Raw genomic sequence first — 14,602 nt, 5'->3', positions numbered from 1 at the left:
TGGGGAGTACTCAGACTCAGGTCAAATAAAAGTAAGTTCTAAGATTTTTTTTTCCCCCAGGGAATTTCCAAGGAGGTCAAAAGTGACAATTCTTTGAGAATGGCTTTTAAGGAACCTTCAAACCTGTTCAATTAGTTCCATTGGCTGAGAGGCTACTCATTTTCATCACAATTGTGAACTATTTGTTTTCACAAGTATCTTGGAGCTGGAAAGAGGGAAATGAAAAGAAGGCAAGATAAAGTACAATCACATGCAGTATTTTAAACAATATTAAACTGTTTTTCTTTAATATTGTTCCATAGATTGCTGCACTTTTTAGGTTAGTTTCTAGAATTCTGAAAAATTGATTATTGCCATTGTTGTCATTGTTTTATGGAGGAGAGAACTTTTGGAGATCTTGATTCTATAATTACCACTGGCATTGTAACAGTGGTCCATTTTGTGCTTTGAAGATAACTGTTGCTGCTCTGCTATTGCAACTTATTTTTAAAATGGATATCTTTCTTTGTCTTCCTCTTTTTCTGCTCCTGTCTAATCCCATTCCTCCCTAATCATAGGGAAACAGGATTACCTTTCTTCCCCATCCTAGGCAGAGTTATCTGTCCTCAGAGTACACACTCACCATAAGATGAAGTAATCAAGGCTTTGTGGATGGTACCAGAAGATCTCAGAAAAGACTATCTACCAAATTAACAAGTGAATTACAAATCCAACAGAGAACACTTGGAATGCAGCCTTCAAATCACCTTTTTAAAAGTTCCTTGCTCTTACTGATGGGTAGAATCACAGCCTTTGGGACCCAAGTCCTTTGTGTTTTTCCTTTGCTGCAAAACAATGAACCTTCTTTTTCCTTTTTCATAAAACCATGTCCTCATTATTGGACTGTCATGGAGGACAAAGATTGAGCTTTTGGCAACATTAATAGAGCAGATTAATGATGTAAGGAATAACCCTTTGCTACTATGTGCTAGAAATGAAATTTTAGTGAGGACCTAGTATGTGTCAGATACAATACTGTGTTGTAGGTGAAGGGAAAGTAAGGAACGAGAGATGAAGACCAGGCAGAGATACACATGAGAGTTTATTTGTCAGAGATGACAAATAAAGGCCATCTCACTATAGCAGAGAGAGGCAAAAAAGGCTTGGGTTGTGGGACTTTTATGGGGCAGGCTCAAGAATCAGAGATGGGCAGGTCCTAATTTGGGCAGTAAGGGGTTGGGTTGGTATGAGGGAGTGTTGAGCCTTTCTCAGAAATGTCCTTGGGCGGAAAAGGGATATTTTTCCTTGAAATTGTTCTTGCCACTTAAAATGACCATCTTGATGCTAAGCAAGAACCTTATATTTCCCCCCGTTTTTGTTTTTCTTGGGTCCCTTAGGGAACAGGGATGTAGGTCTATCTTCTGTTACTGCTTCCTGCTGAGAGGGGGCCTAGTTTGGGTCCCTCATTAGATGTCATTGGAATAATGATGGAGGTTGAGTGGTGGTGTAATGCTGTCCCCAGTGGCCCAATTATGGTGAGGGATTGGTATTCCTATAACAAAAGCTGTTTATACTTTAGTTAGAGATTTTGGGGGATTAGGTCTTGAACAAATCTAGTGACATAGGGGGCAAGCATTAACAATCTGAATGTCATTCGAGGTATAGTTTAGTGAGAATGTTCTTCAAGGTTCGGTTGGTATGTTCCACCTTGCCAGAGGATTGGGGATGGTAAGGGATATGAAAATATCAGGAGATGTTGAGTGCCTTAGCTACAGGCAGTGAAACATTGGAAGTAAATTCAGGACTATTATCAGACTGGAGCAAGGAGGGGAGGCTAAATAGGGGAAGAATATGTTCAATGAGGATGCTATTCACCATAGGGGCACATTTATTGATGGTAGGAAAAGCCTCGACCCATCCCGAGAAGGTGTCAATAAGTCCCAAGAGAAATTTGTATCACTTGACTGGGGGCATATGGGTGAAATCCAGCTGCCAATCAGAGCAAGGGAGATGTCCTTTTGCTTGGTGTAAAGGGAAGGCAGGTGGGCAGTGATTGGAGTGGGATTTTTTTTTTTTTTTTTGGCAGATTTCACAGGAGTGAATCACAAAGGAGTGTCTGTCAGATGGGATTTATAATGTGAGATTCCAATGGCAGTGGGAAGCTTTGAGGCCTAAAGGAGATCAGAGATAAAGGGGCATTAGTAATTGAAATTCCCTTGGTGGTAAGGAATTCGTGCTACTTCCAAATAGCAGAGTGAGAGAGAAGTAAGTGGAAAGCATATTTAGAGTGAGTGTAGACATTGAGGTAGGCTCCCTTTGCCAAAGCGAAGGTTCTGATGAGTGCAACAATTTCAGTCTGCTGATTGGATGTATTATTGGGGAGGGAAGCTGCTTCTACAATCTAGCATACCCTGACAGATGAACTCCCTCCTGCAGGAAGAAGGAGCCATCTGTGAAACATGTGTATGTTGTCTGGAGCAAGGGGCCATTCTATATGTGGGAGGGATGTGGAAAAATCTCCTCTGGAGTTTCAATGCATGAATGGGTATGAGGAGAAGAAGTAGAAGAGTCCTAAGGAATGGGGTGGAGAATAGCAGGGTTTAAATGTGAGCATGTGTGGAAAGTAAGACTGGGACCTTCCACAAGGAAGACTTCCTGTACAGATAAAAGGTGACTGGGCAGGAGTTGCGGGGGGATGTAAGCCCTTGGAGGTGAGGAATTCCTTTAGGTGATGGGGAGCCAGGATGGTGGGTGGAAACCCAAAGGTGAGTTTCTTTGACTCATTAATGAGTAGAGAGGATACAGCTAACATTCATAGGCAAGGGGCCCATCCCCAAACAGTAGGGTCAAGAACTTGATTGAGAAGCCACAGGGGCAAAAGTTGGCCCCAGCATGTGTCCGAGGACCCCTAGAACAAATCCCATGTAAAAATGAAATGGGCATGTGAGATCAGGGAGATAGGGACAGTGGCCTAGAGGAGGGCCTGCTGGAGCCTGGTGCAGGGCTTTGTAACAGAGTTCAATAGGGGTTCAAAGAGTGGGTGCCGGTCCGCATCATATAGAGGCTTTGCCAAAATAGAGTAGTTAGAAATCCAAGCCCTGAGGAATCCTGCCATAGCTAGAAAGGAGAGAATTTCTTCCTAAGTAGAGGGCATTGGTATATTAGTAAGAAGGACCTTTCTATCAACCATAGTGGTTTTGTGTGTAGATGTCATGAGGAGGCGTAGGTATGTCACTATTGCCAAGGAAAGCTGTACCTTTGGTGGAGAAACCCTATAGCCATGGGCAAAAAGGCAATTAAGTTTATAGGTTTCCTGAAGACTGACCTCAAAGGAAAGACTGCAAAGAAGGAGGTCACCAACACACTGTAGCACCATAGACTGAGTGAGATGTATAGATGCTAAGTCCTTAGCCGAGACCTGTCTAAAGATATGAGGGCTGTCTTGGAATCCTTAAGGGAGAACTGACCACATCAGCTGAGTGGAGTTATATGACTCAGGGTCTGTCCATATAAAGATGAAAATGTCTTGAGAGTCTGAATGGAGGGGAATAGAGAAGAAGGCATCTTTCAGGTTGAGTACTGAGAAGTAAGAAGTCTTGGAACAAATGTTGGAGAGAAGGGTATAAGGATTGGTTACTACAGGATGGAACCATTGGGTAGAAACCATTGGGCTTTTTTGTTACCCAAATGGAGGTGTTACAAGGGGAATGAGTAGGTCTAAAGAATCCCTTTCACAAGAAGTCTTGAAATATAGGCTGTAAATCTAGGACTTTTTGTCAGGAGAGCAGGTATTGTAACTTGGCCAGAAAATGGAGGAGGTTTTTGAGAAGAATATGAATGGGCTTGTGGTGTGAGGCCACAGAAGGACTTGAAATATCCCAGACAGTAGGGTCCCCCTTGGAAGTCTGTAATGGGAAGGCACTGGAAGATGAAATAAGGGATGGTCATTATGAAAGGATGTGGATCAGGGGAGCGACAGGCGAGTCTGGATGGAAGCGTATATAAGGGTTGAAAGAAAGCGTAGCCTCCAACTTTGTGAGGATGTCCCTTCCCATAAGGAGAACAGGGCACTGTGGAATAACCAAAGTGGGTAAAAATTAGAGCGCCAAAAGGGTAAACAAGGCTAGGTGTCTCTATGGGTTGGTAAGGTTTACTCTCTACACCAACAATAGGGGTCATAGAACAAGTAGTAGCCCCCCAGAACTCCTTGAAGACTGAATATGTAGCCCTGGTGTCTAGAAAGAAGGATACAGGCTCCTCTGAAATATGCAGAGTTACCCTGGGTTCCCACAGAGTAACAGTAGTGGTCAGGTGAGGGGGACTTGAGCCTTGTCAGTCCTTTGCAGCCACTCCTAAAAGTTGGAAAGGGGAACCAGAAGGGCCAGATGCTTGGGGGCTGCTATGGGCTAGGGGACAGTCAATGGTCCAGTGTCCCTTCTGATGGCATTTAGACAAGGGCCTGGAGGCTTGCAAGGCTTGGGACACATACAAGCCGAGTGAACTGTCTGACCACATTTAAAACAGGGTCTGAGTGGTCCCAAGGGACCCTTCCGCAGGCCGGTAGAACTAGGGACAGATGCTGAGGCAGGATAGACGGCTTGAACGAGCCCTGATACTTCTGCTTCTAGGCCTTCTCATTTCTCCCATTATACACCTTAAAGGCCACTCCCAGAACCTCAGCTTTGGGAGTTAGGGGCCCCTTCTCAAGGTGCCTTAGTTTGGCCTTAATATCAGAAAAACTCCAGGAAAAAAAGTAGGTCATTAATACTTGTCTCCCATCTGGAGTCTTAGGGTCTAGATTAGTATATTGTAATAAAGTCTTGGTCAGGAAATTTAAAAATGCTGAAGAGTTTTCATTCTTATCTTGGATGATTTCCTGGAGCTTTTCATAATTGATAGCCTTATGGGTTGCCTTTCTAAGTCCTGCCATGAGACAAGTAATGAACTGGTTTCTACTAGTTACTCCTCCAGGCAAATTATAATCCAAATTGGGGTCCTGATTAGATGGGCAGGGGAGGTCTGATGTACCTCATCAGCATAATTTCTAGCTTGCTCCCAAACTCGACTGAGCTCCTCAGGCAGGAAGGTGTTAGACAAGATCATATGGACATCATGGAAGTTAAAATTATATGATTTAGTCAGATAATGAAACATTTTGATATATGTGGTGGGACTTGAAGTATAGGACACAAGCCACTTTTCTATCTGTGAAAGATCTGACAAAGAGTAATTCACATGATTATATATGTACCCCATCCATCTTGCATAGAGGGTACAGAAAGTGGGTTGGACAGCAGAAGCCTGTGAGTGTGTGGCAGGAGGAGAGAAGGATGGAGGGGCCGAGGGGACAGTTGCTGTGGTGGCTTCACCAGAAAGAGAATTGTGGTATGGTGGAGTTTCATCCACTGGGTCGAAGGATGAGGCTTCCTGAGTAGGATCTTCTGTCCCTTTGGAAGCAGACATAGGGCAGATGAGTGCTTAGACTTGTGTGGGAGAGCAAGAGTTGCAGAGAGAGAGAGCTTACAAAGTAGAGAGGAGAAGGTCTGAACATATGATATCTCTTTCCATTTTCTCGAATGGTCACAATAGTTGAAAAGATCCCTGATCATATTGGGATCTAGAGTGCTGCTAGGTAGCAATTTAGAGTCGTTATCCAAAGGATATTGAGGCCAGATCTGATTGCACAAGCAGATAAGTTTTGGGGGGTTTAGGTCTGGGGTGAGAGAGACCCTAGGTTATCCAGGAGGCAGCCTAGGGGACTATGGGAGGGAATGGATGAGGAGCCACCCCATGGTAACACACAAAAGGTGAGTTTATAGGTGGGTGTCCTCTAGTCTCTAGTATCACCTAATTGAGAGGACAGTTACACTCAGGGGGCTGTCACCACTGCTGGGTAAGCATCAGGGCAGGAGTTGGTAGAGGCATTTGGGCACTGGCTGGGACTACGTAGCAGGGGCAGAAGCCCATAGAGATTAACCTAAGGCTGAAGGTAGTCTCACCAGGAACAAATCCTAATCACCCTTGGTGCTTTTTTCTCAAAACCCAGGATCCAAATAAAAGACCATCTATAGACTCAGTTAACAGTAGGGATTAGCCATAGCTGTGAAAGCTGTGGCTAGGGGTGCCCACGGTAACCCTTGGAGTGCCTGATGATCAAGGTTATTTCCCGGACCTGAGACAGGGGTCTTACCTGGAATATCCAGTGGTGGGTGTGTAGAAGGCGTTCTGTAGAATGAAGGGGCTAGTCCAATGATGGAATTTGGATCCGGGCTCAGTAACCCTCAAAGAGAAGAGCAAGCACACCGGGGAACCTGATCTTGGGTTTCAGCAGCAACCTGAAGGTAAAGAGAGGAACGAGAGATGGGTAAGCAAGAAATAAAAGATGAAGACCAGGCAGAGATACACATAGCTTACAAATAAAGGCCATCTCTCTATAGTGGAGATAGGCAAAACAAGCTTGGGTTCTGGGATTTTTATGGGGCAGGCTCAGGTGTCAGAGCCAGGCAGGTCCTAATGTGGGAAGTTAGGGGTTGGGTTAGTATGAGGGAGTGGTTATCCTTTCTCAAAGACGCCCTTGGGTGGGAAAGCAAAACTTGTTCCTTAAAATGGTGGCTGTCACTTAAGGTGGCCATCCATATGCTAAGCAAGGACCTTGTAGTAGGTATCATCAGCAATGAACAAAATAGACATGTTAATTAAAAATAAACTGCATACTACAGAACTTTGAAGGCCATTTCACATATTAGTGATAAAGTAATAGTTTGAAGAAAGTAAGTTTGATTTAACATGCTTTGTCTACTCTGCTACATCTAAGATCATAACCATTCATCGAATTAATAATTACATTAACAATATACATTATAATTAAAGTATACCCATGTCAACATTTATCTCTAGAAATAGATATGAAAGCATATCACTGTTGACAGAAATAACATGTGTGCTTTTGATAAGTAAGATGATGAATGAAATTTTAAAAAGACTTTTTAAATTCTTCTAAATAGAGATAAGTTCTATACTAGTGATACTGGTGATGAGAATCAGGGCTCAGTCCCATTCCCTGTTATGAAGATTTAACACCCAAGAAATGCTGAGGCAAGAACAAAATGTTTTATTTAAAGGACAGAACAGAGAGAGAGAGAGAGAGAGAGAGAGAGAGAGAGAGAGACTGAGAGACTCCTCCGCAGAGGCAGAGAAGGGGTTCCATGTTGGAAGTTGGTGACCAAGGTAGTGGGGCTGTCCTTCTCATTTATACATTTTAGTTTTCCTTTCTTCTTATGTCTTCTCCTTTTATCTTGCCTAGTGACTAGTGACCAAAATGTGAGCCAAAAAGTGGAGTAATCCAAGGACAGGAATGAAGCTGCCCAGTGGTACAGTCAGAAAGGGGCAGCACAAAGGGGCATTCATTAGCATCCCTACAACTTTCTGCAGGGAGGAACAATCCCCTGGGGGCAGGTAACCTTGGCAAAAGGTTTGACAAGGAGGTGGAAGTGTCCTGAATGTACTGGCATTTTATTTCCTTTCCTTTTGAGCCAGCCCCCATCTTCCCCATCCAACCCATTGATTATTACCTATACTGACTGTCCTCCCCACATCACTAGTAATAAGCTTTAATTCATTTAATTACAATTTTAGGAGAGATTCTAGTAAAACATGGTCTGGAATTCTATGATCCCCTTCATTATTTCCCATGCTATGTGTCACCTTTTTTCACCACTTCAAACATAATTCAAGAAGCTAGTTCCAAAACCATATAACAGTATTATACACTAATTTAAGAGTGGTCAGTAATGCTCTCATATTCTAAAAATCCTTAATTAAACATGTGCAAACATAGTGAGAAAGAAGTGAATATCTACTTTTTTTCCAAACTTTAGACTTTATTTAAAATTTAACATCTGCTTTTGCTTTCTTTCCCTCATTTTGTTTTGTTAAGTCTCTTGACTCTAAATATTGTATTTATCATACTCTACTGAGCTATTTGTGACATGTTGTAGATAAGTACATTACATTGCACTATCCTTAGAAAATCTCAACTTTGGGAACCATGATATCTAATTACAAGCAACACAGAGTTTATTATTATAGGTTAGGCTCAATAATAGCCAATCACCTGCTCAGTTTCTGCAGACACTGAGGTCACATTTTATATGTTATTGTCAGGAGCAATGTAATATTTTTTGGTATTCATTTTACAAATGCTAAAACATATTTCTTTTTTTCCCTTGAAAAATATCATTCAGATATTTTTTAAAAAATTTTATAACAGTATGTTCTTATTTTAGGTTTTGATATTTAAAAAAAAAAAACTTGTTCAAATAATTCTTATTAAGTATTCCAGAGGATGAATTGGCAAATATAAGCTTCTTCAAATATAAGCTTCTTGCATACTGTGCTATTTCATTTAAATTCCATTAGAAATGTATTAATAAATATATTTACAATTCTCTTTCATGGAAATAAATAAATTATTTTCAATTGCTTTGTAGCATAGTAACAATTATTCATAAGTGACATGAGATGTACTTTGCAAGCAGTCCTTTGTTTTGATAAATATTAAAGCCTACATCTATGGTAGTTAACAACTATTTTTAGATTATGGTTTTAATGACTTGGTATGGGTAGTACTAAGATAACAACTGCATGAACTGAAAGAATTAATATTTGGTTTCATTATAAAGAGTGTAATGTTGAGCTCTGAAGTACTTTTGTTTCATATTATCTCCTTAACACAAACTTAATTATGACATTACAGAATAAATTCGATTGCACACTGTTTATCGCTATGCATGTATAGCAGAGAGGTTTTATTAGGAAAATGTCACCAGTTTTTCTAGACTGTTACTGATTTAATAATCAAGTTAAACCGCTACATCACAATAACCATACAACACATAAAACCTCTGCCACTATAATAACGTTGATGTCTCAATGAATTAGTCTGCCATCCATATCTCATATAGCACCATTATACTTCAATATTACTCTAGTTACATATTAGTAGAGTCTATTTTACTGTAAGTAAATGTGGTCATAAAAATTTATTATGTTAGTGATTGAGATTTCCAAGTTTTTCCATGGTTAATCCCTTAATAGGGATTAATTGACTGACACTGTTGACTTCCAATAAGGTTAATAATTACCAATGACATTAATAAATCACAATTTAAACACCAAGAGTGGCTTTTAAGTTTTCATAGATATGATGCAGTAATGTGGACAATGTCTATGACTCAATCCTTTATAATTTTCAAACTGACAAACTCAACACTTGACAACATAACCCTCTGTGGTTCAAGTATTGTTGGGTTGGCAGATTTTTGTCATTGATACTCTTTTCATTTGCACTAATAAATTAATAATAAATATGAAAATTATACTATAAGCTAGTATATACAGAGCTACTATATAGCTCTGTAAGTGTCTCTGTATTGAGATAAAATGATAGTACTACATGGAATGCCTGACCCTAATTTTAAGTATCATTGAATTTTTTAAAAAATATTTATTTCTTGGTGTAGATGGACACAACACAATGCTTTTATTTTTATGTGGTGCTGAGGATTGAACCCGGGTCCCGCCCGTGCTAGGAAAGTGCTCTGCTGTTGAGCCAGAATCCCAGCCCCTCATTGAAATTTTGATTATTAATTTACAAATATATTTGTGGGTGAGATGATATCCCATTGGAATTTTTTAAAAACTGATTTTATTAGCATGCTTTAAGTATTATGCAACGTATTGATATTTTGCACATGTAATTTTGCACATGAAACTCAATATCATTGTTTGTGAGTTATCACTACTGGTAAGATTATTATAAGTCTAAATATCACCAAAAGTTACTTGGATTTTTTCCCAGAATTATGTGTGTTTTTTTTTTCCCTCACCTTTTCTACTTTAATACATATTAGGATGATTAGAAGTCTCTCAAACATATATCTTAGCTAAAATTCTAGCCTTATAATGTATGATCCATCTAACTAGAGTGATTAAATTTATGAACACAGGCGATTTTCTTCTTATTATAATTTGTGATTTTTTTTGTAAATTTGATAAAATATCATGTAGATATGTAATGAGGCAAATAAAATATTTGTCACTGGAATATTTAAAAAGCAGTATTTTGTAAAAGTGTTGTTAGAGATGTGACTACACATACTATGTATGTTTTAAAATTTATTATATGTAAATTAATAAAGTGCTGTGATTTCATTTAAAGGTAATTTCATGGAACTTATCCTTTAAAAAGTTATCTTATGTCAAAATCCTGTGAAGGAGGGGTTTAAAGAATGCAAGTAAATGTGTTCATTTCTACTTTTATATTAGTCAATGCCTATATTCTTTAGGCACAGACAGGTCCTAGACAATATATCAGCTATATTTTAATAAATACTGATATTTTGTGTGAATATGCTACTCTAAAAATATATCAGAAATCATATGATGCAGTTGGTACAAATATTCACCCAATAGTATTTGATCTTTTGTGATATATCCCAATTTCCTTAGTCACTTTAGAAAAACTATAATGATAGAGATCTATTTATTTATTTTTTATAGATTCATATATGGGGGAGACATTTTTACTAAATGCCAACATAAAGAGCTTTAGAGGGAAACAAAAAACAATAAAAAAATTTCTTTAATGAAACTTATTGCTTCAGAATAATTTTTATCCAAAAGATGATCAAAAGTTTTAGTTTTTAATGGTACACTCATTTTATCACTCATCAATTTGTCCATTTGCTTAAAAAAGTCTTTATTAAATATCTACAATTTTAGTTGTTTTGCTTTTTCCTGGAGATATACAGGAAAGAGGTTCCTGCTCTCTTAGAATTCTTTTAGTGCATTGGAAATGAAAGAAATCATGACTCTGTAAATCATTTAATTACAATTGTGATATGTGTAAGGAATGGGAAATAGAGAGTGCTATGAAAATATATAAGAGGGATACTTGTGAGGCAAACCCAGAAGAATTCTTCCCTTGAAGTGACATTTAAACTGAGATTTGATGATACTCTTTCAGGCAAGGAGGATAAAGGGAAGGATGTTGCAGGACCCTCCATCTCTGAACATCAAGAAGCAGCATAGCATCTTAAAATACAACAATAAGAACTGTGGAGTATGGATTGCATTAAGTTCAACAAAAGATTCTATAATAGCTGTACATGCACATGAAGGGAGCCATGCTGGTGTACAATTTATTCATCTTTGAAATAACTGGATTCAAAGAATATCTTCAAAGAAACATATTTTACATGAAAAACATATCCAATTGTGGAACAATAAATATGTATTACTAAACATTCAAGAACTTCTTTACATGTTCCAAGGTTTACAATTCGAACATACATCTGCTATGTACTACTCCCTGCTTTGTAGAACGTCATTTCGGATAGAGTAGAATGAACCCTTGTAAACAAGTTAGAAAACATAATACTAGTTGCAGTTTTATCATGACCAGACTTAATTTCAGTTTCCTTTTGTATCACAGGGAATAATATTATCTTAAGGTATTGCAATATTGTGAGAGTAAAATTTAATATTTGTTAGGAATATGGAAAAGTGATATACACTATACAAATGGAATGTTTTTATCATTATTTTTTTTTCTTAGTCTTCAGGCATATTTAGAGTTTTCTTATCTTTGATCAAATGTCTTCCCTTCATTGGAATGCTTTCAACATGTTCTCTTCTTTTCCTCCCCTGAAGTCCAATTTAAATCCCATTACTTCTTAGAGGCTTTTTCCCTCCAAAGAAGTTATTTATTTCTTCCACCTCTAATCTCCCTTAGCACTTATGGGTTATTTGGTGACTGGCATTTATTGACTTGTATGGTTATTTTAATGTGCATATCAAAAGCATAGTATTTTGATGTTGAAAAGGGAATTAAAGTTCATTTGGTTCACCAGATTTCAGAGGTTGAGCTTTCCTCTGAATCGTTTCAACCCACTTGTCAAATAAATTTTGCTTGAATAGCTCTCTGACAGATAGCTTGGTATCTTTTGATTAAGTATATTTTACTCCTTGACATCTCTAAGAGAAAGTTCTTCTTTAAATTGAGAATAAATAAGACAAATTACATCCATATCTAGCAACTATTTCCTCATGTTATCTTCCTTCTTCCTGGCAAAGCAACCTTTCAGGAATCCCAGTCATTCTTATTACCACTCCTAAGATATACTAGGGGACATGCATGTGTATCAAAGCTAAGCATTAAGAAGTCAATGTGTTATTCAACTATAATAAAATGACTGTTTTTTTTTTAATTTTAAATGTGATAAGTTGAATTTTGTAGCCTAAAACTGCTTTAAATTTTTAATGATCATATCATATTGAGCATCCTTCATATTATATCCCCATGTCATATTAACATGTGATTCTAGTAAATTGTATATGCTAGTCATAGATTACAGCAATATCATTTATATATAATTTCTGGGATTTTAAATTTTATCTTGGTACTTCAGATAGTAGGTATAGATAGAAAATCAGCAAAACCAAAGAGAATATATTTCCTTTTAAAAACATAATTTGCTTCATTAGAAGCTTATTGGTTTTCTCATTGTAATTCCATTACAGAATAAACTTCAGAGCAAATAGGTGATCATTAAACTTCTAAGAAAGATATAATGGTGATGATTGTGTGTATGTATTTTTGTTCATATGTATGTATTTGACTCTATTTATATATACAGTATCAAAATAAATAGTAGACCAAACGATGACCTGTTGAAAAATATCTTTCTCACATATATGTGAAGATATTTTTGCCATTGTCATAAGACTGATAAATAACATGACATGTTGCATTACTTCATAAGAATTTTATAAAATACAATGCCTTAATTTCTCCTCTGTAAATGGCATGTAACACATGCCTATTTGAATCACTAGTGAGGATTAAAGTTTCCATCATATTGTGAAACCCTCAATGCTTCATGTTTCTAGAAAAATAGCACACATATTTTGTATTCCTTTCTTCGAATGTCAGGCTTATTTTTGTGATGATTAATTCATCGAGACCCACTTTATTTGTCATGTGTCTGTTTTAGAACTTTGATTTTTATCTATTTTTTCAAATCAGAAAAGAAAAAAAGAGGTTCAAAAACCTATAACACTTTTTTAGCCTGTATAAACTTCAACCAATGAAATGCATTTCTGCTGTAGGGGAAAACCACTCTCTGTATCTGGGAGAAGGGCTAGTTTAAATAACATAAGTAAACAATGATGTTTTCTGGGCTGGTGTATTCCCAAAAGTTCTATATCATACTCAGAACATAAGGATTAAAACATATTTTGAAAGCCAAACTGTGTAGTTTTCTGCACTTTAAAGAAAAAGTTGAAAATCACACCATTTCAGATAGAGGTATTACAGAAAACAAAATCTGCTCGGGTTTAAAGAGAAAGGGATTTAGAACAGGCTATTACCCACACAGCCACACACCAGAACCTGACTACCAAAAGACTGCTGTTGCAGCCATGATTAGCAAGTTGTAGAATCAGAAGGCTAACTGTAGGGTTGGGAAATTGTCACTGTATCTACCCCTCCAGAATTAGACACCCCTGTTGAAAGAATGAACAGGGCTCATTTTCGGAGAAAATGCCAGTTTATTGAGGAACAGGTCTGCATATTTATAGAGCTGGGATTGGTTTCACAGTTAGGACAGTTTAACAGTTTAATGGTTTGACAGTTGGCATGGGGTGCTTTCTGATTGGTGGGTAAGGATCATGTGAGTCAGCAGGGCTAGTCTGATTGGTGGGTAAGGATCATGTGAGCCAGCAGGGCTAGTCTGATTGGTGGGTAAGGATCATGGGAGCCAGCAGGGCTCAACATTGGACGGCTCTTCTGGGGGGGATGGGGAAGTTAGTCTTTGGAGTCAGCTGACTCCCAACACCTGTCACGGTCTCCAGCAGCAAAGTGGAAAATTTTCACTTTCTCCCTTGGTTCTCATTCCATTCAGTTTCAAATTTAAGTTTAACTCTCAAGACTCTAGTTTTAAGGGAAAATGAGCATGGCAACAAAAACAAAAATAAAAACAAACAAAAAAACAAAACAAAAATATTATAAACATTACTAAAGGAGATTGGAGTAGAAATCCAGGAAGATGGTCTACATTAGCACATCAAACATTTATCTTCCACATTCCATGTTGACTGATATTGAAAATTACTCTGTATGTTAGGAAATAGTGATAAGGAGGAACAACATGGCTGCGAGAGGGGAGGCAGCGCTTTCAGTACCTCCTCAACAATGGGGTCAGAGAGACACATGGATACGCTTAGATTCGACCTGCTAAGAAACTCCTAGCAAAATTCCACTAAAGAGAGACTGGCCGGGAATCGGTAGGATTTTTGGAGGTGACAGTTTGCGCTAGATGAGTGAATCTCCGCCACGCAGCGCAGAGGTCCAGACCCGCCAGCCGCTGCCCGCGCGACTTGGCGACTGTTGGCTGCCTGCACGCGGCCCCCGCGTCAGGGCAGATAGCCTCCAAGGCGCAGCGCAGCAGGAGCGGTGCAGGGACTCTAGGAAGAGGTCTCTCGCCAAGCCTTCATGAAATAGCGAACCGGGAGCTGAAACTAACCAGAGACAGACCAGTCCCACCCCTCCCTTCGGACACTC

The sequence above is a fragment of the Marmota marmota genome, unplaced genomic scaffold, assembly GCF_001458135.2.
Source record: "Marmota marmota marmota unplaced genomic scaffold, marMar, whole genome shotgun sequence".
Taxonomy (NCBI): domain Eukaryota; kingdom Metazoa; phylum Chordata; class Mammalia; order Rodentia; family Sciuridae; genus Marmota; species Marmota marmota.
This window is presented reverse-complemented; position numbering follows the sequence as displayed.